Raw genomic sequence first — 26,930 nt, 5'->3', positions numbered from 1 at the left:
CTTCTCCTTTTTCATTTCTAATTTTATTTGAGTCCTCTCTCTTTTTTACTTGATAAGTCTGGCTAGGGGTTTATCAAATTTTGTTGATCTTTTCAAAGAACCGGGTTTTTGTTTCATTGATCTTTAGTTTTCCTCATTTCTATTTCATTGATTGCTGCTATGATCTTTATGATTTCTTTCCTTCTACTAACTTTAGGTCTTGCCTGGTCTTCTCTCTTGAGCTGCATTAGACGTAAAGTTAGTTTATTTGAGCTTTTTCTCGTTTCCTGAGGTGGGCTTGTATTGCTATAAACTTTCCCTCTTAGAATGGCTTTTGCTGCATCCCATAGGTGTTGGAGTGTCATATCTTTGTTATTTGCCTCTAGGTATTTTTAATTTCCTCTTTGATTTCTTCAGTGATCCATTGGTTGTTTAGTACCATGTTGTTTAGTCTCCACGTGTTTGTGGTTTTTGCAGTTTTTTTCTTGTTAATTTCCAGTCGTATAGCATTGTGGTTGGAAATTCTTAAAGTTACCAAGGCTTGATTTGTAGCCAGGATGTGATCAATCTTAGAGAATGTTCCACGTGCACTTGAAGAATGTGTATTCTGCTGCTTTGGGATGGGATGTCCTATAAATATTAAGTCCATCTGGTCTAATGCTTTATTCAGGGCCTATGTTTCCTTGTTTTTTTCTGTCTGGATGATCTGTCCATTGCTGTAAATGGGGTGTTAAAGTCCCCCACTATGATTGTGTTATTGTTGATTTGTCCTTCTAAGGTTGTTAGCAGTTGCCTTATATATTGTGGTGAACCTATGTTGGGTGCGTAGACATTTAAAATTGTTATATCTTCTTCTTGGATTGATCCTTTGATCATTATGTAATGACCTTCCTTGTCCCTTGAAATATGCTTCATTTTAAAGTCTATTCTGTCTGATATGAGTACTGCTACTCCAGCTTTCTTTTGATCCCCGTTTGCATGGAATATTTTCTTCAATCCTCTCACTTTCAATTTGTATGTGTCCCTAGAAGTGAAATGGGTCTCTGAAGACAGCATACATATGGATATTGTTTTTGTATCCATTCAGCCAGTCTATGTCTTTTGGTTGGGGCATTTAGGCCATTAATATTTAAGGTAATTATTGATATGTATGTTCTTATTGCCATTTTATTAACTGCTTTGGATTTGTTTTTGTTGCTCTCTTTTCATTCCTTCTATCCTCTTGTGGTTTGATGACTATCTTTAGTGTTGTATTTGAGTTGATTTTTCTTTATCAGTTGTAGATTTTTGGTTTGCAGTTAATCTTAAGTTTTGATATGAGTCTATATATATATGAGATTGTTTTAAGTTGTTGGTCTCTTAATTGCAAGTGCATCTCCTCTGTCCTGCATTTGTACCCTCTGCTTCTCACGATTTCTGATTTTTGGTGGCATAATATTGTGCATGGATGATTTCATATCTTTATACATACTTTTACTGGTGAGCCTTGTCATTTGTGGTATTGTTGTTTCCTGTTGCTGTCTTTTCTGCCTAGAGAAGGTCCTTTAGTATTTGTTGTAAGGCTGGTTGAATTCTCTTAGCTTTTGCTTATCCATGAAGCTTTCGATTTCTCCTTCAAGTCTGAATGAGAGCCTTACTGGGTAGAGTAATCTTGGTTGGGGGTTTTTCCTTTCATCAGGTTAAGTATAACATGCCACTCCCTTCTGGCCTGCAGAGTTTCTCCTGAAAAATCTGCTGATAACCTTATCAGGGTTCCCTTGTATGTTATTTGTTCTTTTCCCTAGCTGCTTTCAATATTTTCTTTGTCTTTAATTTTGATCAGTTTGATTAATATGTGTCTCGGTGTATTCCTCCTTGGGTTTTTTATATGGTACTCATTGTGCTTCCTGGATTTGAGTGAGTGGTTCCTTTCCCATGTTAGGGAAGTTTTCAGTTATTATCTCTTGGAATATTTTTTCTGTCCCCTTCTCTCTCTCTTCTCACACCCATAATACAGATGTTGGTGCATTTAATGTTGTCCCAGAGTTCTCTGAGACTTTGTTTTCCATCTTTTTTTCTCTTTTCTGTTCTGCATTCGTAATTTCTACTAATCTGTCCTCCACCTTGCTTATTTGTTCTTCTGCCTCCTGTATTCTGCTGTTAGCTGCTTCTAGTGAATTTATTTCAGTTACTGTATTTTGCATCTCTAGTTTAAGTTTTATATCTTGTATCTCTTTGCTCAGTGTTTCCTGTAAGTTATCTTTCTTTGCCTCCAGTTCATTTCTAATGTCTTGCATCATCTTCAGCATCAACAGTCTAAAGTCTTTTTCCTGGAGGCCAAGAATTTCCTCATCACTTAGCTGATTTTCTGGGGTTTTTTCTTTCTCACTCATCTGAGTTATAGTTCTGTCTTTTCATTTTTATAGGTTTTTGGTGTGGTGACCTTTTTACAAATAATAGAGTTGTGGCCTCTTACTTCTGGTCTCTACCCCCCTTGTGGCTGAAGTTGGTATGGGGGCTTGCTGTAGGCTTCCTGATGGGAGGGACTGATGCATGCCCACTGTTAGGTGGAGCTGATTCCTAACGTCTGGTGGGTGGGGCTTTGTGTTTGGGTGAGATTAGAGGCAGCTGTGTGCCTGAGGAGTCTTTAGGCAGCTTGTTTACCGATGGGCAGAGCTATGATCCCACCTGGATTGTTTGGCCTGGGGCTTCTCAGAGCTGATGGGTGGGGACAGATTTTCCCAAAATGGCTACCTCCAGAGAAACGCATGTTGAATATTCCCGAGAGCTTTGTTTCCAATGAGCTTCCCTCACAACAAGCCACATTTACCCCTGTTTTCCCAGGATGTCCTCCAAAAACTGTGGTCAGGTTTGACCCAGATTCCCATGGAGACTTTGCTTTGCCCTGGGACCCCAGTGCACCTGAAAGTCTGTGTGTGTCTTTTAAGAATGGGGTCTCCATTTCCCCCAGTCCCATGGAGCTCCTGTGCACAAGCCTCGATGGCCCTCAATGCCAGATGCTCCAGGGACTCTTTCTCCCAGTGCCAGATCCTCACACATGGGAGTTTGATGTGGAGCTCAGAACTCTTACTCCTGTAGGTGAGTCTGTGAACCAGTTACTTTCCAGTCTGTGGGGCTTCCCACCCAGGAGGTATGGGGTTGTTTATATCATGTAATCGCCCCTCCCACCTCTTTATGTGGCCTCCTCTTTGTCTTCTGGAGTAGGATATCTTTTTTTAAGGTCTCTGGTTCATTTGGTTGACGAATGATCAGCCTTTAGTTCTGGAAGCCCTTTGATAAAGTCCTGTCCTTTGCCTGTGACTCAGGGTGTTCTTCACTCTGTGGCCCTTGAAACCACAATTGGCTGCATTATGAAATGGGCCCACTTGGACCACTTCTGTTCTGGTTCTCACCTTCTGACTCCAGGATTTCTGGAGCCATCAGGCTGATCTGGGATAGCTTTGTATTATTTCCCTTTATTAATACTTGCTCGTTGCTTCAAAAGGCAACTATATCACTGCTTCCCTTAAGATGGAGAAATCTCTTGTTCAGGTAGGTTAGTGCAATGGTTCCTGGTCCTGCCTGACCCCCACATAGTACCCTGGTAGGGGCTCCATAGCTGTGTCAAAATTAGTCTCTTCTCTTTTGTTCTGAACTGGCTCAAGTTTTCAGGCTGGATTCTTGGAGTGTCTTAAGACTGTTATCCTTGGCTTCTACTGTGGCTCTCCAGGACTTTATGCCTGCTGTAAATGCATATGTAGTGAGGAGCTCAGTCTTAAGAGAAACATCTCGTGCTTTAAGTTGTAAAAACTTGTTCCTGTGATTTTTTTTTTTTTTGTCTTTTTGCTGTTTCTTGGGCCGCTCCCGCAGCATATGGAGGTTCCCAGGCTAGGGGTCTAATCAGAGCTTCAGCCACCGGCCTACGCCAGAGCCACAGCAACGCAGGATCCGAGTCGTGTCTGCAACCTACACCACAGCTCATGGCAACGCCGGATTGTTAACCCACTGAGCAAGGGCAGGGACCGAACCCACAACCTCATGGTTCCTAATTGGATTCGTTAACCACTGTGCCACGACGGGAACTCCATGTTCCTGTGATTGTTGATAGTGCCATCCAGGGGTCTAACTTTGCCCAATATCTTGACCACTATCTTGGGAGTGTACTAAATGGCTCTTCCATACTAGGAGCATCTTTACCATGATGAACAAATGTAGATGGTCAATTTTAAGAAATGGTTGTTATAGGCTTTCAATAATCACATACTAATACAATGAAAGAAAACAAGGTGCTACCATTCTCAGGTAGAACCTATCACTCCAGATCTAGTCCTAAGTCTAATTCACACACTCAATATCTTAAATTATGATCCTATTTTGTGGTATGGTACAATACATGTACATGTGAGCAATAGGAATTCCTTGAGTTGAGTTCCTTGAGTCGACAGTTGACATTTGTAGCACTGGCCCCAATGATAGGATAAATATGCTTATAACCAAGCTGTCTTTAGACTGTTAATCTGCTTTGATCATTGTACTTGGCTAGAGGGATGACCTGGAAGCTAGCCATAGGACTTAATCATCCTGGAAGAGTCCTGTGATCAGGTGTTGAATCCCTAAAAGGGCTTTTTATTTATTTTTTTTTTAATTTTATTTTCCCACTGTACAGCAAGGGGGTCAGGTTATCCTTACATGTATACATTACAATTAGTTTTTCCCCCACCATTTCTTCTGTTGCAACATGAGTATCTAGACATAGTTCTCAATGCTATTCAGCGGGATCTCCTTGTAAATCTATTCTAGGTTGTGACTGATAAGCCCAAGCTCCCGATCCCTCCCACTCCCTCCCCCTCCCATCAGGCAACCACAAGTCTCTTCTCCAAGTCCATGATTTTCTTTTCTGAGGAGATGTTCATTTGTGCTGGATATTAGATTCCAGTTATAAGTGATATCATATGGTATTTGTCTTTGTCTTTCTGGCTCATTTCACTCAGGATGAGATTCTCTAGTTCCATCCATGTTGCTGCAAATGGCATGATGTCATCCTTTTTTATGGCTGAGTAGTATTCCATTGTGTATATATACCACATCTTCCGAATCCAATCCTCTGTCGATGGACATTTGGATTGTTTCCATGTCCTGGCTATTGTGAATAGTGCTGCAATGAACATGCGGGTGCATGTGTCTCTTTTAAGTAGAGCTTTGTCCGGATAGATGCCCAAGAGTGGGATTGCAGGGTCATATGGAAGGTCTATGTATAGATTTCTAAGGTATCTCCAAACTGTTCTCCATAGTGGCTGTACCAGTTTACATTCCCACCAACAGTGCAGGAGGGTTCTAAAAGGGCTTTTTAATCTAGACCCCTTGTCATAAGACCTGAAAGAACTTCCTCTCTTTTAATTTTACTGGGAGCTTTACCTCTTTTCTTCCTAGAAGTAACGATTCTCTGCAATATATGGATGCAGGGGGCAGGGTCTAGGAATCCTGGCTTCTGTTCTGGAGACTTGTTCTTCATTCTGCCTTTCTGTAGGTCGTTTCTTTTCCTCTTTTTCCACCTGAGGCTTTTTTTTTTTCAGCAGCTGAGAACAGCAATGGTAATTATTAATTCACATTAAGACTGGTAGCTCCATTTTTATGCTCAGCTGAGCATGGGACCTGGCCCTTTTCTAGGACTAGAAAGTTCTCCTAGTCCTTTTGAACATGGTTTTCTATGTACCCTTCTTAGGGTCTGAGACTCTCATCTAAACTTGTGTCCATTTATAAAAAAATAGATCTTTGGCCTAAAAGGCTGTTGGATATGGCATCTGGATTTGACACTTCTGGCTCACAAAAATATATAAAGCTCTATTTGTTGCTATGGTCACCTTCACATGCCCTTGTTGAATTGGATCTTTTTTGCTTTTTTTCTTTCCTAAGTATGAATATATCCCAGGCCCTACCATTAAATTGAGCTCACAGGAGTAGTAGGGACCACTAGACTTGGCCAGTGACCTTGGAGGTGAGAAATGGCCTGCCCTAATGCCTTTCAGTGGACTTTAATCTCTAATGGGCCTCCTAACCTGACATTTTTGGCTTTAGTTTCTTGGGCTCATGGAGCAAGGAAACCATATGAATAGTATTTGTCTCTGGCAGTATTTTGAGGTCTGCCTAGCAAAAGTTCAGGTGGCTTATGGCTTGCTTGGATTTTCTATAATAGATGGTGAGGGCATCAGGCTATAAGGGCATGTGAAAGACTTGTGCTTCCAAATGCCAACTAGGTTGTGGCACCTGGTCACTTGATGCAGCGGCTCTGAACATCCCAATGTGTGAGTTCAGAGTTAGGCTTCTTTACACACTACATGGAAACCGAGGTAGAGGCACCACTAGGATTATGGGCATAGTTTGGATCAGGCTATATCTGAGAAAGTGCAAGAGCTTGCTTCCCTCTTCCCAAGAGCCAGGGTATAAAGGCTGCTAGGAAAGAAGCTGGCATTGCCCCCCAGAGGGACTTGGGCAAACAGAAGAAACTTGAAGACTCAGTGAGCCCTAGGGTGGGATCTGAGCTCTGGCAAAGCCAAGTTCATGGCCAGGAACCCTGATGAGAGCCTAATGTTTAGCTATATATAAGATCCCTTACTCATCCAGGACTGTTTTAGTTCTGAATCTAATGGGATTTCTAATTCTGGATACCCTCAGCATGGATACAGTCTGCTGGTCAAGACAGCTTGAGATAGTGTGGAATGTGGGGAAAAAGCATGCTTTATCATACCTAATAATAAACCTGATTCAGGATATCCCTAGAATAAAGGTTAAGATGACAGACCAGAGGGACATCTGTAGTCTTAGAAGTAGTGCTTGATGTTGGGAAAATGCATGGAGTTCAACTCCCATGGCAGTATGAGTGGGAACGTTGTCATAGTGACTTGGTCAATATATCCAAACCTAGCAGAGCATGGAAGCCATCTAGGGTCCTCTGTAGACATTTGTAGTGGTTCTGATGGATTACTTCCAGAATTTGGCTCTAACAATTGAACTCATTTAAGAGCAAGATTGTTTAGCCTGGAATTTGCAGACCTCTTGGCCTCTGTGCCAGGTTCCTAAAAAGGCTTCTTTTCAAACTCCATCCCTAAGTGATAACACCCTATCTCAGGTTCTCGTACCTGTCTTGTCCCAAATTTTCCTTCTCCCTTCCAATCATTCATGCCCTTTGGTTAAGGGGGTTCCATCACTTCCCATCAAATGGGCTCCCTTTGAACTCCCACAGGTACTAGAATCATACTCAGAAGCCAATGTGGGAGAACATGCTTTGGTTAAGTTGACAAAAAGGGGGCAAGAGGAGACCAGGTTTTCCTTAAGAGAATTCTTGAGGACTGTGCTACTGAAGAAAGCTACAACTGTACAGGGATATAGTCACAGAAAGCATGGTGTGGTTGCTAGACTCATGCACAGCAAGAAGCATGTCCAGTTAAGGTGTCCATTCTAAGAATCATTCTTAAGATAGAAGAACCTGGACAGATGACAGAGCAAAGCAAGGACTCTGGGAATCCTAGTGCAAAAAAAAAAAAAATCTATAGATTTGAGCCTCACATTTCATGATGGCCCTTCAGAAGTCCAGTACACATCAACATGATATCTTCTATAATTTTTGGGATTTCCATTGGAGATAGTTATGCTAATTAACCACACCCAAGAGTTCATGGCCATGGGGCTTTGTTGGCTTATTCCTTCTACTTACTCCCCCTATACCAGTTTTTCTCTCCCTATCACACACAGGCAACCAGTCTAATATGATACATGAATGTTTCCTTGCATTACTATAAAATGTCTTATGCACATGCATTAATGAATCACCCTGTCTCTTATCTGATTCACATTATGTATATGCCTAGCCTGGTTTTTGTGATATCGTCATGTGGCCACCATCTTTCCTAGCTGCTTTCCTGGGAATGGACACTAATTGCCCCTGTCACCACAAAGACTAAGAACATCCATCCTTCTACATCTGCTCTTCTCTACCTGTAGGAAAACCTTATGGGTTTTACCTCCCCCAGGAATAGAATGGCTTAATTTGACTAAATGATAGCACGTTGTTCTCCAGAATGACTGTGCCAGTGCAAATTCCCATGGCAATGCATGAGTATTTCTGTATTCCTGTGGCCATGTCCATACTCCATGCATTGAAGCTTTTTTTTTTTTTTTTTTTGCCACAGGTGCAGCATATGGAACTTCGCAGGCTGGTGGTCTAATTAAAGCTGCAGCCACAGCAATGCCAGATGCAAGCTGTGTCTGCAATCTACACCACAGCTTCCGGCAATGCTAGATCCTTAACCCACTGAGAGAGGCCAGGGATTGAACCTGTATCCTTGTGGGTACTAATCAGGTTCATTCTGCTGCACCATGATGGGAATTCCCCATATTCTACGCAATCCTGCTCTCTGGCACTTGCTAGCTTAATAGGCATTAAGGGATCTGATTTTTTTTTTTTTGTCTTTCTGCCATTTCTTGGGCTGCTCCTGCGACATATGGAGGTTCCCAGGCTAGGGGTCGAATCAGAGCTGTAGCCACCGGCCTACGCCAGAGCCACAGCAATGTGGGATCTGAGCCATGTCTGAAACCTACACCACAGCTCACAGCAACCCCAGATCCTTAACCTACTGAGCAAGGCCAGGGATCAAACATGCAACCTCATGGTTTCTAGTTGGATTTATTAACCACTGAGCCACGACGGGAACTCCAGGATCTCATAGTCTTCATTTGCATCTGAGTTTGGACTCATGGGATTTTGGGTATCCTTGACTTTGCCGCCTTTGGGGTTTCCATAGGTCTCACATTTAAGGAACTCTTATTCAAAGAATAGTCCTGTGTTAGTCTCATATTACATTCTAACTTCTCTGATAACTTTGTTCCCAGTATGTTCTGAATAGAAACTTGACTTTGATCAACATCAAGTCTTTGCCTTAAGGTTTATGCTATTAAGATCTCTACAAAGTTGTTTCCTATCCCAAAGACACATAATCTATTTTCCTCCATTATATTGGGTCTCTAGTCATTTAGGCTCCATTATAAAATTATGGCTAAATAGCTTCTCTAAAAGACGAGAAATGTAACAGTGGTATGGTATTTGGCTATCTTTCTCCCTAAACTCTCTTTCTCGACACCATTTAAACCAGCTTATCTTTTGCCCTTGAGCTGTAGTAGCCCCTCTGTCATAGTTCCTAGGCACACTTGGGCCTTGCCCCTTTGTCCTTGTGCAAATACAGTGCTGCTTCACACCATAGCAGTCTATTGCTAGGTCAAGTTCCCGTTATACTTTAAAGTTGACATAAGTATTTGTGGACCTACATTATTTCTCCATATAGGTTTGAGAGTAAACCTGTTCTTCATATTAAGATTTAGTATTACTTTAAATTCATGAAACTAATTTAGAGAGAACCAAGTTTTAATTCTTTCAAGAGCATGGACTATTCATTATTTTGGAACCTTATTAAAACCTTAAGTTAATTCCTAGAAACCTTGTAGTTAAGTACATTTTCCCTCTTCCTAGCTTGCTAAATTCTAAACAGGTTAACCACTTTCCTTACTGGAAGAAAAAGCACTTGATTTTTTTTTCTCTAATGTATAAATAACATGTTAAAATATCTTAGACTTGTATGAGAAAGTTTCTTCCTGAGAAACTGCTTGATCATGTTGTAATATTAATTACACTGTTGGATTCAGTCAACTAATTGTTCAGTCTTCTGCATCTGTATTTGTAAGTGGAATGGGCCTGTGACTTTGCTGGCTGGGAACAAAATCTGACAATCCATAACTATAAAAACCATTCTTTCCAGAGTGTTCCAAAAGAAGTGATAGCTTTTTTGAAGGGTCAGAACTTAAGCTTGGAAAGAAGACTAACTCCTCATAGAGGCCAGCAGATATTTGCCCATCCTGGTGGGCTTCCTGTCAGCAGAGCTGGTGTGTACACACTGGCCTGAATGAAGCCCCTTGGGGTGGGGGATGTGTTCTAGCCAGTGAACTTCTCCAGTATTATTTCCAGGGAACCAAGTGAATTCTTCACATCCATGCAAATAGAACAAGAGTTTGAACTTGTAGGATCATTTCTAAGAATTTAATGTCACTTCTAAGAATTTAATGTCAAGTCTTCAGCTTTAGTCAAAGATGTACTGCCCTTTTCCAGATTTATTTATAATAACTCAATTGTTAGAAGGAGTACGCTTTTATAAAAAGCAAATAAGCAAAAATGTCCCTTTTCAGAGATCACTGCTGCAGTGGTCTAATGCTGATACAGATACTTCTCTGCATATAAAATGAGACCCATACCATCTTTTTTCAGTCATTGATCTTGAAATCAGTAAAAATTCATTTAACTCCTATTTAAATTTTTTCCATTGACTCAAATGTTCCCTGGAATCTGTCCAAACAGGTCTCAATCCACCACGCTTAGTCTGGTTATATCTGGACTCAATCTAGTACACTGCCTTCTGACAGTTCTGTAAGAAACCCAGTAAGTTCTAGAATATCCCACCTTCTAGATTAGCTTGGTAGCTGGTTCCTAGTGTTACCTTGCTTGCTCTTTTATTCTGTGTATCCTAGAACTTGGAACTTGCATCTGAACACTTGAGGTCTAGCTTAATGTTGATATTGAATTTATCACGGGTAATACTCCATGGTGTATAGTCAGGTGCCATTAGTGAGAATTTCTATAGGGTCAAGGTGGCCATCAGATCCTTCAGAGTTCATGTTTCCTTGTGATTGTGAAGAAATTCAACACATCATGTCCACATAAACATCCAGTGTCCCACCTCCACTTGCTGGCTATCCTGAAGCACACAGTCCTCCCCTGGGTCTGGGGGTGGTGCTGTACTAGAGGCAAGGCTGCCCTCAGGCTGCTCTGCAGAGGGTTTGCTATGCCTGCAGAAGGAGCTACTTCCTGCCTCTCCTAGGTGTCCACACATTCCTTTCCCATCTCCTGAGATGATGATGTTGTTTCATGTGGTGGTACCTCTGTTCCATCAGTGAGTTGGCTTAGATTTACTCTCCATAAATGAAGGTCTTGTGGGGACCTAGTTAGCTTCCCATAGAATCTCTTTAATAGCCCTTTAGTTCTTAGGCTTTCACTGAGAGGTTGCCAAGGGTGCTATTCTGGGAAAATGGGTGGGAACTTAGTTGATCAAGCTAGTGGATGCCCTCCAAGTATGTGTGAAACGTTCCCGCTTTAGCATCTCCCTTGGGCAACAGGTGGGAGGAAGACCTTTGCCCTCCAGGTGAATGAGACTGTAGGGACCTCGCAGACTGGCTGTGACAAGCATGCCACTGAGACTAGGGTCAGGCCAACTCCTGGAGGTGGGCTCACAGACTCTTGCTCAGCCCTGCTGTGTCTTAAATGGGGCTGGTGCTAATGGCTCCTATGGGATGTCTGAGGCTGGTCCTTTTGACCCCATCTTTGCATTCCAATGTTGTGGGGATAACCACAGTCATGGAAATTGCTGAGAGCAGACCCTCCCAGAAGATGAGTTAGCATCTTGGACTACACCAGAACCTCTGATAGGCCTTGCGCTGATGATGGCTTTGTGCCCAAAGGGAGGGACTCACTGCTTGAGCCACTTGTATTCAGGACTGTTCCTGTATGTTGCTGGCCCCAAAAGGCCTTTCTGTGCTAATATGTCTACGCCTAGAAGTGACAGGTAAAACTCAACCTGTGAGGCCAGTACTGGTATCTCTTGGCCCCTGGCCAAGGCAGGAGGTGGGGCCAGGACTCCAAAGAATTCTTCAGCTGATATGGTAGTGATGACCTGCAGCAGCTGTGATAAGAACTGAGCACTTTGCTGTAAGGTGATGTTGAGGGACCATCTCTGCCCTATTTCCTGTCCCTTGTATCATAGGTCACAGGAATACCTCACTGACTTGATGTAAGTAGAAATGATGTCACTTCCAGTGCAGGAAGCAGAGGGTGACTGTGTTTTTTCCATGTCCTTGTGCAGAGGTGACCCCAAAGGCTATGTATTCTGATGGTACAGCTGAAGAAAGGCTGATCCCAGGTCTGTATTGGGGAGAGAGCCTTGCACAAACCACCCACCTCAGACTAGAACCAGAAGTCAGCTTCTGTTAAGCCATCCAGAACTGAGCCCTGAGATGATAACTTGGTGTTACCTGGACAGATACATGTCCCCCATGGATTGGGGAATGCTCTCCTGCCCATCTCTTTGCCTCAGCTATGAGAGCCATTGCTGCTCCTGGGACAGACAGATGTGGATCTCCAGAGCTGTCATCCAAGGGCCCAGGCCGTACTCAGGGCTTAACTGCCCCAGCAAGGTGTCTGTTTCCTGTATCTGCTCCCCATCTGCACCCCACCCCCAGTGTGGCTCTGATGCCTGGTTTCTTTGTTTTAGCTTCACCTGTGTTGAGCCCCACAAGGCCTACCTCCCATGTTTGCCTTGCTTTCCCACCTGCTTCTGGTCAGATACCATGGCTTTGTTCTCCCAAGGTCTCACTTCTTACTACTTCAGGCCTCCCTCCAGCCCCCGCTCCCAGAGGGCAGTTCTGTCTCTACTTAGGTACATGCTGAAGCCAGAACATGGCTAACTTTTTACAGAATTCTCAAGCTAGTAAGAGCTCTCTCCCCACAGTCAGCACATGAAAATGATTTCTGATGAGAAATTATAAAACTAGATCTTGGACTAGAACTTGGAAATGGAGGTACTTGAATATTTTGCCATGAGAAGATATCTAACAGAAAAACAGTGGAAGACCAGCACTCAGTATCCACTGACTGCTCTGTGTTGCTGCCTCTGCCCTCTGTAGCATATGGGGGTTTAGCCAGATGTTGAGTTGGTTCTCTGACAGGTACCTACACTTGTAGGCTCCTCAAATCATAGAAGCTCAGATTGATATGTTGACCATTTGTACTGGTGCTTTGACCTTATTAAGGGTGAAAGCTATAAATCTCTCCTAACTTGACACTTGGTCTCTTTCTATCCCCTGGGCTCCTGTAAGCTGGGAGAGGTAGCCTCTAAGAAGAATTCCCAAGACTCAAAGTGGCTAGAGTTATATATAACCAGGCAGGCAGACCAGCTACCAGTACCAAGGGGCAGGGTTCTATTGCCCCAGGGGCCATTTTAGGCCACTGCAAAGCAGCCCATAGAAAGCAAGGAGCTGTGCTAAGTCCCTTGGATTATCACTTGGGGTCCTCACTGGTCTACAAGACGTGGCAGGCTTGGGGGGGATGGTGGTCAAGGATTCGTGTGCTTGTTCCTGTCTCATTCTTCTTACCCTGTGTGCAAAGCCTCACATCTATAGTGTAATCCCTGGGGACAGCCTTTCACTCTTTCCCTTCTAGGTCTTCTCTTTGCTGGGTACAGGGAAGATGGAAGAAGTGGGAAGGGTTACAGTGAGGGAGCATTTGACACCTGATTCTCTGCCCTGCTCTATATGATGGGGGCCTATTGTCCTGTTCCTTCTGTCTTTATCCGGGTGGTATTTGCTGATATCCCTTGAATTGGTGTTACCTGACTAGTGACCAAAGCTGGTAGCATAGAGCAGGGTGAGGGACTAGCTTTCTCAGTGTGTTGTTCTTGGTTCCTTTCTTCCAAGGATCTCCAGGCTAGGGGAGCTGGGCTGCCTGGGTTCCCAGGGCTCAAACCTGTTCACGTTTGTCAGTTCGGATATCCATCCCCCACTTCCATTAAAACCTGGATTGACAGTTATCACCCAGGAGGCTCCAACTTCTGAGTGAATCATAGGGTTGTGGAGGGCAAGGAACACATAGGGAAGGGGGTACTTGTTGACCACAGTCACAGCTCTGGGTATTTTAGCAAGAAGCATGTTGGCTTAAGTTGTCAGCTCTTCTGAGAGCTGAGTGTGGTGAGTTCAGGCAGGAGGAATTGGACAGGTCCATTTTGAAACTTCCATCTGGAAGTCAGTTGGCATCCCTGGACTTGGGGAGATGGTTTCCTTTATAGACACTTTTGACCAAAATATACAGAGCCTGCCCCAGGTTTAGAAGTGAATAGGAGAGAAACTGGGGATGATTAAACTAAAACCAGTATTAAGTCAATAGCATGCAAGGATTGGAGGGGGAAGGAACTACAGCCTCTATAGCAGAAAAGGCAGTGTGGGAGCCGTGAAGAGGAGACTCAAAGTGGGCCCAGGAGAAGGACTTGTTTGTGTGTTAAGTCCAGAGGCAAAGCAGCTTAACTTCTACACTGCTCTCTTATATACCTGACACCTTGAGTGACATGTTTATGGGAATAAGATGGCCTGGCTGGGAGGCCTGACATGCCCATCTGTCTGGTGGGGGACTAGACCTGGCATATCAGTAGAATAAGTACATTGACCTTGAATAAGTGCATTTGTATTTGGCTTGTTGGGGGTGGGCTTGTGTGCAGTGGTGACTGGGGAAGATGAGCTGAGTTCATGGGATTTTCTAGTGTCCCTATCAGGTCTTGAGGAGGTAGGGCAAACAAACATGTTCTAATGGTTGACATGTGGCCACATTATGGTACTTCTAGGCCAGCTGTCCATCGGACTCCCCCAGCTCACTTAAGCAGGGAAGTTGCCTAAGTCCAGGCAGAACCTATTGGATGCAGAGAGAAACTAAAGATGGTAATGGGGAAGGAGCCTGTGTCATTCTCCTCAGACCTAAGGATTTACTAGAAGATAAGCCTGGATGCTCAATTGCTTAGTCTTGAGAATTTCCTTGGAGAAATGAGGACAGTATCTTGCAGCAATTCTAGAATTTACAAGTGTTCTCACTCAGTGATTTGTCAGAATTGGGTTACTTATTGTTTTTGACTCTAAGGGTAAAAGTATTTGGGCATATGGGCATCAGATAAAAAGCTTGCATAACCCCAACTCAAAGGTGGATGGGGTTGACAAGAGAGACTTAAGCCCGAATCAGACCATGTTGGGACTCTCAGGCTGAGTTGAAGGCTCTGTTGCATACACTTAAAATGCTAGGATTCCAAATGGAATTTAAGCAAAGGCAGGAGAAGAGTGACCAGATCGGATGATCTTTAAATATCTTTCAGGTCTACAGGCTAGAGCCTGGCTGAGACTTTAGCAAGAAGTATTGGTGACTTCCTAGAAAATTTGCAGCTCCTCAGGTGGGGAAAAAAACTTATGGAAGAGTAAAAGCCAGTGAAATAGATGGGATCAAGAAATGCTTAGGAGGTAGAACAGGGTTGGTTAAGGGAGAAGAGCGAAAAAAAAAGTTCGTGGTCACCTGGTTAACTTTTGGTCCACAGTGTGATGTTAGCTGAGACATCTCTCTAGCTCCTTAGACGTGAGAACAAGTTGAGTGTGGGGCAATGTTGGTTTGTGTTGCCCAGCTTCAAGTGAAGGCATCCAGTAGGGAGAGATCTGCCTGCAGACCAGGAGCAGTCAGGCTGGAGGCCAGTCCCCAGTGTGCTGAGTGTAACTGAAGACCTGAGACCTGGAAATGGGACTACAAGCTGAGAAGCAGGTCTAAGAGTACATATCTATAAATAGTCACCTCTTCTGCCTACACTTTATTTCTGGAGAGTGAGTAGCAGAGATGACAAGAGTAGTCCCCTTTGGGGAAAAGCTACTTACTTCTAGGCCACTAGAGACCTTAGGAAGAATTCAAGATATAAGGACAGACTGAGATTGGGGCAGACAATGTGAAATGGAAAATGGGATGCTCAGGTGTGTCTTGAACAACAAAAGAAGACTAACCAGAAAAGGTCCTAGAGTAGAAAGATTTTTAAAGTCTAGAGAAGCTACATGCTGTATAGCCATGGATGGAAAGTGTCCAGCAGCAAGTAAGGCAAAGATACAGGATATCTGATAAAATAAGTCTCCCAAGTAAGAAAGGCTGGCATTAGCTTTTCTGTTCTGTTTCCATTGTTCAGTTCCCATCACTGTTTTTCGTCACTACTAATGCTGTGGAGGGACTAGTCAGAAGCTGGCTGCTGACCTCACTCCACGGAAGCCTCCTATGATCTGCCTTAGTGGATGTCTGAGGCCGGGGACCCAGGTAGATGTCTGGGAAGGATGCCACAGGCAGAGTGAGCATCCCTAGGATGATTGAGCGCCACCCTGGATGTCCCTCTCAGTTCATCTCCCAGGCGTGTGGCTCCCTGAGAGTCAAGGTGTAGAGAGAACTTGTTCTAGAATAAAGATGGCAAACAGGTCCTTAACTGCTGTGGTTTGGGACTTGACCCAATGGCTTTTCTCGCTCAGTTCCCAACTCTTCAGAATTAACTGCAACAGGTAGTGGCATCTGGGGACATCAGTTCTGAGCCTCCCGGCTCCTGGCCTGCCCAATGCTGCCTGTGTGACCTTGTCTTCAGGGCCTTACTCCTTGTTCCCTTGAACTTGTTCACCTTCCATTCTACCAGGGACCTCTGTTCTGCCGGCCGTGGACATGAGGGCCATAGTGTCTACGGCCCTCGACACCCAGGTGTTCTACCTGCCTGTTTGGTATCTCCCAGCTGCTCCAGGTGCTGGGACTTGCCTGGTGAGATTCATTCAGACCCCAGCTGAACTGATAGCATCTCTCTTTCCAGCTGTTTTTCCTCTCCTGCCCAAGCCCTACTTTTTGTTGTGGCTTCCACATAATCCGGGGTGTGAGGCGTCTAAGGTCTAAATCTGTCAAGTTCAATCCTAGTTTTCCCTTCACCCAGTCATACGGGTTAGGTTCCGGTTGGTAAGGAAAAAAATGCGGCTGGAGCTTGTTAGGGCCACCTCCTCACTTATCTAAACATCTCTCCTTCCTGCCTTTCTTCCCAGGTCACATGTCCTAAGAATTCTCAGCCCCAGGAGTTGTTTCAGAGTTTTTACATAGGAAGATGGTATATCTGCCATGCAGCTGTGTCTGGACTATCAGCCTAAGCAGTACATCATGAACTTGGCATACTTGGTGTGAGCAGAAACCATGAGGCCAAAGCTCCCTTAATACTGTCACTTCTTGGTCCCATTAGAGAGGATGGAACCTCAAGGATTCCCCTTGAGCAGGGGTCTCACAGATGATCACAGCAGACAAGCACTTGGACAGAGACCAGAATCAATCCATGGTCTGGGTCACTGCTGTCCTACCCTAGGTATCCCAGGACCTATTCTGTCCTGCCCTACTCTTAGGATCCATAGCCAAGGTCACTTAGGAAACCTCCTTAAACATTTGTTCCACAGACCTTCCAAGTTTGTCACCCTTAAAACATGTCACCTAAGGTCCAGCTTGTCTCTTCAACCCAAGAAACTTCTTAGGGGTTGGTCTTGTACAAAAATTCCACACACTGTTACTGGATGTCAGCTCTGTCATGGCCTATGGTGCAGAGGCCATGTTTATGCCTTTAGGGAGCTCACTGCCCTGAATGACAGGTCATAGCCCTGGGCTGTAATAAGTACATGCTCAGTCAAGCCTGAACTCATCATGGGAGGCTTACCAGGAAGCCCTGACTCTGAACCAGGGCTCCAAACTACGTCTCTTCCCAGGGGAGAGCATTCCTTAGCAGAGGCCTTGTGCAGAAGGCAGGGCTGCTGGCATCTTGCATCAACAGCTTCTCAGGGCTGGGTGACTCCCAGCTGAGCTTCTGATTAGAAGCGGGGGTACCCCAGGACCCACTGGGTCACAGGCTGTGTTTCTTAAACTAATGGATATCATACACAGCAGGGTCCCTCTCAGAGGGGAAGGGCTTAGGTTTTCATCTCTCACCAGCTTTGCTGGTTCCCCTCCCCATTCTCTCCCACAGTGCACCCCCCCCTTGAATTTATTCTCAAGTTGCTAAAGGTCTGTCCAGGGTAGGCCCTGGGTTCCTGGGTTCCTGGCTTCCCAGCCTGCTTTGGGAAGAGCTTTGGTCCTTGGATCAAGCCTTTGGCTGCCTCCCTATACTTCAGTGCTCCCTTGGTCACAGGGCCCATCCTGACTCCCTGCTGCCCCTGAGGAGGTGTGTTCTCCAAGGGTTCATCCTTCTCTTCCATCCTCTTCCCTAGGTCCTCAGATTTGCCTAACATCATCTTTGCAACCTGGTACCTGGGTTCCTGCTATGTGCCACCTGTGGCCTCTGACCTTGTGGTTTGGCTGCTTGCCCCCTCCGGCTTCTCTGGCCCCCTTTGCTGGCAGCCTCCCCCTCTGCCTTTGCTGCCAGCACCTGTCCTGTGATGTTCAAGAGCTCAGGACTACTCCTGGAGAACCAGGGACAGTGTTCACGTGATGGTGAAACACAAAAGTTTCACCTCTAGACTGCCTTCCTTTCCATCCCAGAGTGAGACTGAAGCTCCCCAAATTTGCAGGGAGAGAAAACTGTAGTCTTGCTGGGGACACTGGCTCTCCAGGAGTAGCACATGAGTTTGTTGTTGGGGTGTGTGTGTGTTTTGTGACACTGGGTTAGTGCCTGGGGTCCCAGGAGCTGGGTCTCTTGGCCTGGGCTGGAGAAGGAGGTGAGGGCCAGGGCCAGAGGGTGCCCGGCTGGTGTGGTGGCTGATCCTGGCCTAGGCTCTAAGGATGCACTAATCGTATCATGCACAGCAGGGCTAGGGTGAAGACTGCCATTCCTCTGAGACTTGTACCCTCCCCACACCTTCCCTATCCTTAAAGGGTCTTGGATATACAATAAACAGAGGCTGGGAGTGCTGTGCATGTATCTATTTCCGGGTACAGGCTGGCTTGCCTATGGCCTTCTAGCCTAGCATCCTCCACACCCCGTCCCCCGCCCCAATGAGCATCACAGGCCTGGAGAGTCCTGGGGAGATAGGGCCTCAGCAGATTGGTGCAATCCTAGTCCTCAGATGTGCTAAGACTGGGGTATAAACAAAGACCCAAGTAGAAGGTGTCACCTGCGTGTAGTGATGAGCAGAAGGAAGGGGAGGGTATCTGAGTTCTGACGGTCTGGGTGCAAGCAGACCTTTTGGGGATGGTTGAATTTTTTTTTTTTTTTCACAAATGATAGAAATTGGGGAATGGAGGTGGGGAGAGGCAGAGAGGGTACCAATATACTCAAAGTTCTAAGTTCTCTTCAGATCAGAAGTCTGGCCTAGCACAACACAGGATAATAGAATCGTAACTATGGTTGCCAGTGTGAGACTCTACTTGGAGCGCTTGAGCCTGAGGGCCCTCCTAGACAAGACTAGGACAGTCGGGTCCATAAGCATCTCATGGTTCACAGATCTGAGACTTGTTGAAATACTTGGTGTCCTAGCTGTGCTTCTAAGCACTGAAATAGAATTGTTGAGGAGGTGGAAACAGGCTACCAGTGCTAGACCTCTGTAGAGAAGTCTTGAGGCATTTCTCCTGGGTTCTGCGCCCTCCTGACTGCTCCACCTCCTGGCAGGGAGATCATTGCTATTGAGAAAGTCTGCTCTGATGCAGTGACCCCCTAGCAGCGGGGTCTAGAGCAGGGCCTATTTCTAGCAGGCGGCAGCTCTAGCGAAGCCTATCCAAGCCATCATGCACTCTGGGCTTCAGCTCCACCTGAGATGAGGTTGAGAACACAAATTAAAATAATCCTGAAACATTAGGGGTGTTTTCGCCAATCTGAGGCTTTTAGGGAGGTGGGGGGCAGTCTCTGGGGAGTGGGGGTGGGCAGGAGGCGAGAGATGACGGGACCCGGGAGAATCATTCATCTACAACACCTAGATCTAACGATGGTGACCAGGGGGGTGGAAGAAGCTGCTGCCATCATAGGCTTGTTTATCCCCAACTCATGGACTCTTTGGAACTCAGTGAAGATCACTAGGGGGAAGAATCTTGCCTGAAATGCTGGCAGCAATGAAGAGCCACCAGAAGTAGAATTTCCCAGTTGTGTAGGTGTTTCAAGGCAACAGTCTGTCCCTGTTGGAATCAGAACTTGTATCGGGAGCTGAGCTGGAATCAGTGCTGGAGATCACAGTGCTTGGGTGTGGGCTCCTGGGTCATGTGCAGGCAAAGCCCAGTATTTCAGTTTGACCTGTAGTGGTCCGGCAGCTGGTCCTCGCATTAGGACAGTGAAAGACTGGTAGATCTGTCATTGCTATGGAGCAGCCAAGAGATCTCCCCAGCAGGCAGGAAACTGACACACAAGAACCAAGGATCTCTCCCTTTATTGCTTCCTGGAAGTATCATCCTTCCTGTAATTTGGCCCTGGACTTGTCCTTCAGTGGAATTTAGGACAAGCAGGTGACTAAGCAGAGCCCAGAAAGCTCAGTATCTATCTGCAAAGGCTGGTGCCTACAATGGCTGGAGCCATCTAGGACTGGACAGACATGCTGAGAACCCTAAGCCACATCTGCCCACGGGACTAGCAGCCCAAGTGTGGGTTTGCACTTGACTATATGCTTGGTTCCTGGTCCCTCTGAGAAGCTGCAGTTGCTTCATACAGACTGAACCTGATACGAAAGCAAGACTTCAGCCTCAAGGCTTCTGATTCATACCCCAGGTGAAGTGGCTTCACACCTGTGTCCTTGTTACAGCTTGTGGATGTCTATATTCAGGTAAAAAAATTCCCTCTGTACCCTGGAATTTTGGTCTTTACCTGTATCTAATTGGTGCACCCTGACCTACATCATACGTTGTCATGCGTTTGCCATATGCAAAGTCTCAAGCTCACCTGGTAGAATAATGATGGGCTGGACTCCTGTGCTAAAAGTAGACCATCAGCACAAACATCTCCATAGTGGGAAACTTGAGCCTGATACACAGGACCACTGCTCTGACTTGTGCATTTTCTCTGTAGGTTCCAGAATTCTTGGGGAACATGGAAGGAAGACTTGGGCCAAAGCCATTGGGAAGGATAGAAAATGGAGTACCTGTTAGCTAGAGACCAAGAATGAGTAGATCAGGGCCTGGACTCCATGTGTCACCTGTTCCCCATGCACAAAAGGGTACCTAGAGGGCATGAGCCATCATACCACAGCCTCCAGCTGAAGGAGGTTTTCTGTGAACTCATGGCCTGAGGGTGGTGAGAAACAGACAAGGAGTAGCAGATAACTCATAGCCCTGCTTCTGCAGTGGCATGCAGTTGTGGTAAGAGGATGGCAGATGGAAGAGGAAGCACCATGGTCACAAAGGGCGGGGGTACGGGAGGGTTGAACATTGCAGTCTGGACCCCTGGTTATGATCCCAGCAAGACTGTAAAGCACTTTCCTTCCCTTTTTTCCCCTTGTTTTCCACTCAGAGCTAGACACTGCCCTGGCACCCTGGTGGTGGTGGCCTTGCAGCCAAGGCCCTTGGCATGAAAGCTGGCCTTCTCATGGTGGCTGTGATCTGGCTTTAGGGATGTTCCTTCAGGGGCTCTATGAGCAAAGGCATTCCCAAGGGCACAACTCCAGTAGGACAGCATCCATCTGAAGCCTGGACTGCAGCCCTTCCTCAGATGTGGCAGAGAGACTCATCTTGGGCCAACAGGTGAGAGCCAAGCCTGGAGAAGGTGGGATTTTATAGATAAACCTAGCTGTGCTTGTCTGCCTTAGACCACCTAGTGTGTGTCTCTCTGGCCTGTGGTTGGATTTTGACCATTTTGGTCCTTGTGGGACGTGGTACCCACTTGCCACTACAGAAACTTTGTTGCCCCCTCTTGCAGGTCAGACATAGACACATGACCCAGACTCCATCCATCTGCCCTCCTTGGATTTGGAATAGAAGCCAATGAGCCAAAGCTTCCAGGCCTCCGGACGACAACCTTCTCTTTGTGACATTGCAACAAGCTCAGGTTCCAGGCAGCCCTGGAAATGGGCCACATCTGTGCCCTCAGCAGTGTCGGCTGTGGAAGCTGCTACTTGGTGGTGGGGCCAAGGTGTCCCTACTGGACAGATCTGTTGGACGGCCTTGGAGGCCAAGGCTATCCCCCTCCTAATGATCCTGTGAGTTCTCCCCAATTTTCACAAGTTCCTGTTTCTGCTTACAACAGCCAGAATGGGCTTGTTGCCTTATAACCAAGAACCCCTGCCTGAGAGAACTGGAAGCTGGGCTAGCAGGCGACAAACTAAGTCTTAAAGGAAATGGGCTGCATTCTGACCCATTGAGGCTGAAGGCGCAATAATCCAGCTGGTAGGAAGTTGTGAGATTCTTGCCGCCTGAGGCTTGTGGAAACAGAACAGTTGCTGAGAACAATGTGCTTTAAGCTGTCCAGCCACCACTCAGCTAGGCTCGTCACATCTTCCATGCTGCACAAAGGGAGTGGTTTGTCACCCAGAGCTGTTTGGTGGACATGCTGATGCTGGGCCTTCTTCTAGCCTCCAGTCAGTAAGAAACATGGCACCTGGTGGCTGCTCTGGTTTTTGAAGACAGCATATGCCATACTTGTCCAGGCTTCATTAGTAACTTGAAAGGCTGACTTTGGCTCCCAGAGTGGGATGTAGCTCCATCCATTGGCTTCTAGGATGTTGGGTAGCCAAGAGTATGGAGCAAATTTGGATGTGTTATGAAACACGGGGCAAGCCTTTATAAGGGGCTTGCACTGAACTACTTAAAGTTTTAGGGCAAAGACTGGCTGCTTTCTGCAAACAATTGTTCTTGCAAAGAGATGGTGCTTAACTTTCTATTTGGTCCCTGGTGGAAATTGGCTACTGCCTATGTGAACCAGCTGTGATGTACCCAACCAACATTGAGCATGCTTGGTGGCCCATTAAAAGGAAGTCCTCAGTAAGAGCAGGTCCAAGTAGGTCCTAAGAACACATGTAAATTACATGAGCAGGTGGTTAACACAATGACTAATCCTGCCACTTATTCCTCTAGCCATCCTTATCTCATGGAGAAAAATCTTGACACAGGTCTGGACAACATGCTAGTATCAGCTATGTTGTTGAACACTATGTGACTGCTATAATGTTCCAGCACCACTCAAGGTGACCTTGAAGGACCATAGAAAAAGAAGTCTTTGACAGGCAGGACTTTGGACAGGCCATTTTCTTTGGCTTGTAGGACGCATGGTCAAAATGATCTACAAAGACCTGTCATAGGCTAGGTTATGACTGCTGGTCATGGACTTGGAAGCAAGATTACATGATTAGTGACAAGGAGGCTTAGAAAAGAAGTACATAGGTAACAGTCTTCGAATAGATCTGAAAATGTGGTCGTATCCCTTGCAATTGCTCACAGAGGCCCTACCCTAGAGAAGGCTCCCAATTAGATGAGCTAGGTGGTCTGACCTCTAGTCAGCCTCCTTCCTCAGGCACCCCAGTTCTTAAGGACTCGTGAAGTGCCAGGGAGCATGATCAAGGCCATGCATGGATGAACTTGAACTTCTCATAGGGGCTGAACTGAGAGCTTCTGAACGAGCTTGCCAGCAACAATAACCGGGAGCCCCTGACAAACCTCAGAAAGCAGTCTGATACCTGATGGTGGGTTTCCTTCATTGAACTCCTATGGAGTGGGGTGGCTATTTGCCATTACTAGAACGTATAATTCCAAGGAATTACACCTTTCCCTGCCCATGAAGTACGTTAAAACCATCCATGAACTTGAATGTAACATTTAGCTTAACTGTCACCCATCCAGACCTGCATCTGATGAAGGAACTAGTCTCTTGGCATAAATCAATTGGCTTAAACCCATGAAATCCTCTTGTTCTGGCATGACCCCCAACTCCCAGAAGCAGGTGGCCTTACAGAACTGTGGAATAGTCTATGGAAACTTCTACTATTGTACTACCTTGGAGCTTGGAATACCATCAGAGGGTGTGCTGTATGTTCTAAACCAGAGACTGGTGGGCTGGTGGTTCCCTTCATAGCCAGACTGCTTGGATCCAGGTACTGAATGGCATAAATGAATGTGCCACTTGCCACTGTAACAGAGGTCCTGCTCATGAAACTCCCCATCTTAAGTTACTGGCCTCTGCTAGTTTAGATGTCGTAATGGTTAAAAAGAGTGAGGATTTTACCAGAGAATTGCCATTGAACTAGAAGTAGAGGCAGCTTCTACTCCTCTGCTACTTTTAACAGGGAAAGGGGGGTTAGTGAGTGCTGGCTGGGGTGACCTTGTCTAATAACAAGGTCATCCTATGTAATAGAAGCAGGGGGGAGTGCAGACACAGTCCAGAAAATCCTCTGCCAAAATGCCTTGTACGCAAGTGGAGTGGTCAACCCCAGCCACCCCCACTGGGAGTGCCACCCAGACCATAATTCTCAGTGATAAAGGCTTGGATCCTTTCATTGAAATAACCCAATAAGCTGAAGTTTGATTAAGGGAAAGGGGGAAAATTGGGTTTGTTTTGGAAGATGGATCACAAGTGACCATGGCCTTAAACTTGTTCTAATAAAATGGCCTTAATGATCTGTGTTCATCCTCTTTCCAGTGACTCATATTTACCCCCTCACATAAGATATGATGGGGAAGTTTACACACTGTCCATTGGTCTCAATATGACTGGATTGGGATAAAGTGAGTATCACCTCATTGGACTGCAACAGAATGTAGCTGACTTGGATACCACTTTCTAGGGGCCCAGAGGGAATGGAGGCTAGATATCTAAAAACTGCATCACTTTTCTTGAAGTACAGGAGGAGTAGATGTTGATGTTATCTGGTGAAAGGAGTGGGCTGACATGTCCATTTGGGGCCCTTAAGGATGTCTTCTTGCTGTGACTTCATTCTTCTAAGTTTTTGCCCTCTGGGTGTGTCGATGTCTCACTTGAAAGTATCTTAAACTTGTCTCAGCTAATCTTTTAGCTCATGCTTGAAGGTGGCAGCAGTGGGGTGTTGAAGCAGTTCTGGGCTATGACTTGGGAGGAGGGGGTGTCTCTGGCTGTGCCCTGTTTTCTGGCTCAGAAATCACTATGCAGGCTGTATATTCTGATTTCTATTCTGCTTAAATCAGTCTGTTTCTGATCAATGTGGCCGTTGTGTGACAACCTTAAACATGCTCGGATACATGTTCCTTGGCCTTGCTTAAGCTGCTACCCCATACTCTAGATGGGCTGGAAGGCCCCTGAAGCCTGTGTGGCCTCTCAGAGCTCTCACCTTAAAAGCCGGCTCCTCTTACTTTGCTGTCTAAACCTGAGACCTATGTATGGGCAGCATCTGTGGGAGCATGGCTAGACCTCCTCATGAGCTTTCTTCTGTGGATAAATGGCCTTTGCTTTCTTACACATTCTAAGACAGCTACCTTCAGAGTACCCTGTCCTGCTGGCCTCATGCCCTGGCTGTGATGAGAATCCCTCTTGACTACCAGGATCAGTGCCCTAGCTGCCCTTTGCTTCTGTCCCAGTGTAACTCCTGGTGGAGTTTCTCCACACCAATGCCCCTCTTTCTTGCCTTTGATCATTCTGACCCAAAAGCCTTACCTTATTCCTACCTGTGCCTTGTCTGGATGGCTCAGAGCTTGGATGCAAAGAGCTAGAGGCCCTTTTCCAAACCCAGGTGGGAAGTATGGTCTGGGCTATATCATGTCTTCTACCCTGAAGCCTTCCTTCCAGGGCTCCTGAGGGCTGTGGGCAGTTTGAGCAGCAAGAATCAGTTCCTTTCCTTCCCTTCCCTCCACCCCTCCCATGAGCACCAGGATGCCTCCAGGCTTGTCCCCCTTTCTCTAGCTGGGGTTGGCTTACTCTTGATGCCTACTAGGTTCTGTGGGGTGTGAATGGACTTGATGTCACTGTTCTTGAGGTCCTGAGTACTAGGTGGGGGTGAAAGGACCCTGGTTGAATTTAATAGCAGATATGAACCTGATGTGCTAGACTTGGGATAAAGCCAAGAATAAAGAATTGTTTTTGTGGACCCAGTGGAGTCCTACATAAATCCTCCATCCACTGTTGCCTCTCTTCTCTACCCTGGGTTACTGCAAGCATGTCCTAGTTGGTCTCTGGGTTTCTGTACCCACCCCCATCCATTCTCAGCATTTCAAGTGTAACTGCCCCAAGCATATACCAGCATGGCTTTCCCCAACAGAGCCCGTGGTTCCTAGTACAAATTCAGATGCTCTGTTCAATAGGGCCCTTGTTACTTCGACTAACTGCTGCTACTTCTAGAAGCCATTCTCATGTCTTTATACCTTTCTAGGCTGTTCTCTCTGCCTGGAACTCTAAGGCAGCCCTGATGCCAAGGAGGCAGCAGCAGCAGTGCCCAGCATGTGCTGGACATAAAGTTTGGAGACTTGATCCTCTCATTCAGACTGAAAATAGGCTGACTGGCAGATATTTTCTCTCCCCTCTGTCCCCAGTCCCACAACAGCCTCTCCCTGGGCCACCAAGGGGCTCCCACCAAAGGGCTGCCATGCAACTTGATAACCCTTCTGGGTGATGAGGAAGGAGATGTGGGGCTGATCAAGAGCTGACCACAAGGAGTTCCTGTCATGGCTCAGTGGTTAATGAATACAACTAGGAACCACGAGGTTGTGGGTTCCATCCCTGGCCTCGCTCAGTGGGTTAAAGATCTGGTGTTGCCATGAGCTGTGGGGTAGGTAGCAGATGCGGCTCAGATATGGCATGGCTGTGGAGTAGGCCAGCAACTACATCTCAGATAGACCCCTAGCCTGGGAACTTCCATATGCTGCAGGTGTGGCCCTAAAAAGAAAAAAAAAAAGACCACAATGCCTAAGATTCCCTGAGTACTTAGGGAGCTTCTAAGCTTCATATCCATTAACTCATGAAGTCCTCATGCCAACACCATAGAAGGTGCTATTGCCTCAGAGCTAGGGACATTGAGGCCCGAAGGGATTAAGCAATTTGCCTTAAGTTTATGTGGTTAGGAAGTGGTAGAACTGAGATTTGATCCTAGGCTGTCTAGTTTTAGGGTATTAGGGTTCTCTGGAGAAATAGAACCAATAGGACATAAAGAGATCTTTATAAGAATTGGCTCACATGATTACAGAGGCTGAAACGTCCCATCATCTGCTACCTGGAGCCCTGGGAAAGCTGGTCAAACTGTTTTAGTCCAAACTTGTAATGCCTGAGAAGCAAGGGGACTGATGGTGTCAGTCCTGGTCTGAGTCAAGGAACTAAGAACTGGGGGACAATGGATGCCCCAAGTCAAGTGGAGGGCAAAGTCGACTTTCCTCTGTTCTTTTTGTTCTGTTTAGCTCTCAAGGGATTGAGTGATACCCACTGGCATTGGTCAGGGGTGTGGATCATCTT

The 26,930-nt window shown here is 46.0% G+C and overlaps 2 long non-coding RNA genes across 2 annotated transcripts in view; both read left to right on the top strand.

Moving 5' to 3' along the window:
* Nucleotides 1-26,930, top strand: part of LOC110256673 — an 82,743-nt gene that overhangs the window by 42,834 nt on the left and 12,979 nt on the right. The gene's annotated exons all lie outside the window — the stretch shown is intronic.
* Nucleotides 8,632-25,575, top strand: LOC110256672. The gene is made up of 3 exons (XR_002338536.1): nt 8,632-20,358; nt 21,042-21,271; nt 21,447-25,575. It is a non-coding gene; the product is annotated as an uncharacterized LOC110256672 (long non-coding RNA).

Source organism: Sus scrofa, chromosome 14 (assembly GCF_000003025.6).
Source record: "Sus scrofa isolate TJ Tabasco breed Duroc chromosome 14, Sscrofa11.1, whole genome shotgun sequence".
In the NCBI taxonomy this organism is placed as follows: Eukaryota; Metazoa; Chordata; class Mammalia; order Artiodactyla; family Suidae; genus Sus; species Sus scrofa.
This window is presented reverse-complemented; position numbering and strand designations above follow the sequence as displayed.